Genomic DNA, 5,428 nt, shown 5'->3' with positions numbered 1-5,428 from the left:
CCAGCAGGCTTCCCCGTCCCTGGGATTCTCCAAGCAAGAACACTGGAGTGGGTTGCCATTTCCTTCTCCAGTGCATGAAAGTGAAAAGTGAAAGTGAAGTCGCTCAGTCGTGTCCGACTCTAGCAACCCCATGGACTGCAGCCTACCAGGCTCCTCCGTCCATGGGATTTTCCAGACAAAAGTACTGGAGTGGGGTGCCATTGAACAAGCATCCACAAATATCTAAATTCCTCATGACCTGTCTCCCAATCTCTGGAGGTACTTATTCTCTGTAATTACTTAATCCTTTTAATAAGTACCACCAAATGGCAACCCACTCCAGTGTTCTTGCCTGGAGAATCCCAGGGACAGGGGAGCCTGGTGGGCTGCCGTCTATGGGGTCGCACAGAGTCAGACACGAGTGAAGCGACTTAGCAGCAGCAGCACAGTTTGACATCTATATTTAGAAACCATTTTAGTAGAAGGAACTGTTCTCACCTGTTTTTTTTTGGGGGGGGCGGTATTCACATCATTTATCTATTGTATACTCACAACAGAGTTGGTACTTAATAAGCTTTGTTGAATAAATGATTACATTAAAAATCTTGTTCTCCATGAAAGTGAAAGTGTTAGTTGCTCAGTTGTGTCCGATTCTTATGACTTTGTGGACTGTGGCCCACCAGGCTCCTCTGTCCATGGGATTTTCCAGACAAGTATATTGGAGTGGGTTTTCATTCCTTTCTGCAGAGGATTTTCTTGACCCAGGGATCAAACCCGGGTCTCCTGAGTTAAAGGCAGATTCTTTGCTATCTGAGCCACTGGGAAGCCATATACAGAAATTACTTCCACAAAAATGGTGAATTATCCCCAAACTCATCAACTCCAAAGATAAGTTCACTTTAAGCTCAGGGGAAAGAGGAGTTATTGATTGAAAGTAGAGTAGCTTCCTACAGTGGACAGACACAGGTAAGTGTCTGGAAGAAGGCTAAAACCACACAGAAAATCGTGCTGAGGTTTGCCTGCTTCTGCTGCTGCTGCTGCTGCTAAGACACTTCAGTCGTGTCCGACTCTGTGCGACCCCATAGACGGCAGCCCACCAGGCTCCCCCACCCCTGGGATTCTCCAGGCAAGAACACTGGAGTGGGTTGCCATTTCCTTCTCCAATGCATGCCTTCTCCGGAGGCTTGCTTGCGTTCAGCCTAACTCTGATCTGAGAGGATGTTGACCATTAAGGGATGAAAATTATATTGAATTTGGAGGAAGCAATGTGAAAGAAGGCCAAGTGACCTAGTTTACGTTTTTCCCTCCTGCATAATAATGAATATGATAGAAAAGTATTGAGGGTATAAAATTTTCAAAACTATAAAGGAAGGAGGAAGTCAATAAGAAAAAGTGGCAAACATTCGAAGCCAAACTTTAAAAAGAAATTTGAGCAGTGTGTGTTTCTTTTGCTGTTAGTAACAGCAAGTGATGATGTGCTAGACTTTTTAAGCAGCTGTAAAGGCACCACGGGATGTTTCCTTATTTTTCTGTGTGGCTAACATGATGGTGACATCTTTCGTTGGCATTAGCTCTACATTTCAGATGATCTTTTTACTGATTTGTTTCCAAGCTGAGATATGAACTATAAGCTGCTCTTTTCAGCCTTCTGGTGGGTGGAATTTTTGCCATAGGAATGTTCCCCAGGGTTTCTCTAAGCCTCTTTAAACTCTGGATGCACTTTATTGACAACTTCTGAGTTGTGATAAGTATCTACCTTTTATTTCTAATTTGAAGATTTCTTGGGTGATAAAATTACATTTTCTTTGGAGCAAATATTTTAGAGTGTACTGAGATGACAGATTCATGAACTCCCCCAGAAACTTCACAGGAAATGGGGAACGCAAAGGTCAGGGAAATACAGTCATAATAAGGTCTTCACTGATTAGAAAAACTTAATATCATACACATTTTAGGTTGAGTAGATTGCAGAGAGAGTATACAGCATAGAAGTAATATATTTATAGGTTATCTTGGGAGATATGTCTCAAAGTAAAATTTTATCTTTTGGATATTGCATACTTTCTCAATTAGTATATAAAAATGGGGAAGGGGAGTAAGATGGGGAGACTGACAAATGATTCTACTCTTTTATTATGACATAAATTTAATATTTAATATTTAGTTTTTTACTACAATTATGCAGCCATGTATTATGTATGTAATTAAAATAATTTTAAAGCACATATTACAGTATTATCCAGAATTACAAGTCTGTAATTCTGAGAAATTTGAATTGAACTCTGAACTTGGTTTTTAAAAATCTATTATTATCACTTATTGAGATTTTTAATTACATTTTTGTTTTTATTGAGTCCTCATTGTCCTTGTGCTTAGTCACTCAGTCGTGTCTGACTCTTTGCGACTGCATGGACTGTAGCTGCCAGGCTCCTCTGTCCTTGGGAATATCCCAGCAAGAGTCCTGGAGTGGGTTGCCATTTCCTCCTCCAGGGGTCTTCCCAACCTAGGGATCAAAATTGTGTCACCTGCAACTTCTGCACTGGCAGGCTGATTCTTAATCACTGAGCCCTTCATGTAGATTACTTACATTCAATAAACATTTATTCAGTGCTTTCTTTTTTATTATATATTTAATTGGAGGATAATTGCTTTACGATATTGTGTTGATTTATATGAATCAGCCTTAGGTATACATATGTCTCCTCCCTCTTGAACCTCCTTCCTACCTCCCACCCCATCCCATCCCTCCAGGTTGTCAAAAAGCACCAGGTTTGAGCTCCCTGCCTCATGTGGCAAATTCCCGTTGGCTATCTATTTTACATATGGTAATGTATATGTTTCAGTTATTCTTTCAATTCATCCCTTGCTCTCTCTTACTCACTGTGTCTACAAATCTGGTCTATAGAGAACAGACTGAGTCTGTTGTCTGAGTCTCGATTGCCACCCCACAAATAGGTTCATCAGCACCATCTTTTTAGATTCCGTATATGTGTGTTAATATATGAAATTTGCTTTTCTCTTTCTGACTTGCTTCACTCTGTATAGTAGGCTCTAGGTTCAGCCACCTCATTAAAACTGACTCAAATGTTTTTCTTTTATGGATGAATAATATTCCACTGTATATATGTACCATAACTTATTTATCCATTCATCTATTGATAACATCTAGGTTGCTTCTGTGTCCTGGCTATTGTAAATATTGCTGCAATGAACACTGGGGTACATGTGTCTTTTTCAGTTATGGTTTCCTCAGGGTATGAGCCCAGTAGTGAGATTGCTGGGTCATAGGGTAGTTTTATTCCTAGTTTTTTAAGGAATCTCCATACTGTTCTCCATCCTAAAGGAGATCAGTCCTGGGTGTTCATTTCTGATGTTGAAGCTGAAACTCCAATACTTTGGCCACCTAATGCAAAGAGCTGACTCATTTGAAAAGACCCTGATGCTGGGAAAGACTGAGGGCAGGAGGAGAAGGGGACGACAGATGGTTGATGGCATCGCCGACTTGATGGACATGGGAGTTGGTGATGGACAGCGAGGCCTGGCGTGCTGCAGTTCATGGGGTCGCAAAGAGTTGGACACAACTGAGTGACTACCACACACATACTGTTCTCCATAGTAGCTGTATCAATTTGCGTTCCCACCAACAATGCAAGTGGGTTCCCTTTTCTCCACACTCTTTCCAGCTTTTATTGTTTGTAGATTTTTTTGATGGTGGCTGTTCTGATGGTGAGAGGTAATACCTCATTGTAGTTTTGGTTTGCATTTCTCTAATAATGAGCAATGTTGAGCATCTTTTCATGTGAATATTAGCCACATGTATGTCTCTGGAGAAATGTCTGTTTAGGTTTTCTGCCCACTTTTTGATAGTTGTTTGTTTTTCTGGTATCAAGCTTAGTGAGTTGCTTGTATATTTTGAACACTAATCCTTTTTCAGTAGTTTCATTTGCTTTATTTTCTCCCATTCTGAGGGTTGTCTTTTCACCTTGTTTACAGTTTCCTTTGCTGTGCAAAATCTTTTAAGTTTAATTAGGTCCCACTTGTTTATTTTTGTTTTTATTTCCATTATTCTAGGAGGTGTGTCACAGAGGATCTTGCTGGATTTATGTCAACGAGTGTGTGTTCAGCACTTCTTATGTGTACCATACACTGTGTTAGGCATCAAAGAAATTAAAGAGATAAGACATGGATCCTGCCTTTGAGAAGCTCATAGTTTAATATGAAAAAAAAAACAGAAATAAAGGATACAAGTAAAACAAAGTTCTGTATCTGTTACAATAGAAAGTTAAGTAAAATGAAGTTATTAAGTATTGATAGTTCATGAAATAAATGATAATATGGAGATGAGACCCACTGGATGTCAGATATCAGATGAAAAGCTGAAAATATGATCAATTCCTTTTAGAAAATCGTCCGATTGCTTTTAGCAAGTAGATGACATGGTCTCCAGATACCTGGTAGTTAGGTATATTGGCATTCTTCTCAAATCTGTGGTTTGGTTTTAACATTTAGGTATATTATTTCCACTAAATATATTATTACACTAAATATATATTTCAGGTATATATTTAGTGTAATTAACAAAATATTTACTTGCTATTCCTGAACTGTAACAATTCAGATTAAATATCTCCATTATAGTCAAGTCTCATTATTCACAGTAATATTCTATAAAGTTGCTGTAAGCACTTAGGACATTCAGAACCACTGCTCTTGGGGAAATATGGAGTTAGATTCCTGTCAGATGGTCAATATATAACCTCGTTTTAGGTGTGCCTCTGTTGATGGACTCCTTATTTACTATATATATCATAAATAATTTCATGGTCTTTGAATGAAAGACCATAACTTCATGGTCTTTTCATGGCTTTGAAGACCATTTGTTTTATATAGATTCCTTTTCTGGTGTTTTCATGAAACAATTTGGTCTCATCACATTGTAAATCTGCTCTTCCAGATAATCTTTTTCCTTTGTAACACTTAACAGATATTTAAAGAATTTTACTGAACCTTACTTTCTGTAGAATCTGCCTTGCCTGCAAATTTAGCATTTTCCATTCCATAGTGCCTCTTGAAATGCACAAAGTAATCAGCACTAGTTTAGAAGGATGTTACGTATTCTTTTAAAAACTTATTTATCTATTTATTTTATTTGGCTATGCTGGGTCTTTGTGGCTGTGTGCAAGGCTTTCTCTGTTGCAGTGAGCAGGGCTACTCTCTAATTGTGGTGTGGGGCCTTCTCATTGTGGGGTCTTCTCTTGTTGCGGAGCATGGACTCTAGGCACTGGGGTTTCAGTAGGTTCAGCCTGCACGCTCTAGAGCACAGGCTCAGTAGTTATGGAGCAGGGGCTTATTTGTCCAGTGGCATGTGAGATCTTCCCAGACCAGGGATTGAAGCCATGTCTCCTGAACTGGCAAGCGGATCCTTTACCACTGAGCCACCAGGGACACC

The sequence above is a fragment of the Bos grunniens genome, chromosome 14 (genome assembly GCF_055505025.1).
Source record: "Bos grunniens cultivar Pamir isolate PY7600 chromosome 14, Bosgru_T2T1.0, whole genome shotgun sequence".
NCBI lineage: Eukaryota > Metazoa > Chordata > Mammalia > Artiodactyla > Bovidae > Bos > Bos grunniens.
This window is presented reverse-complemented; position numbering follows the sequence as displayed.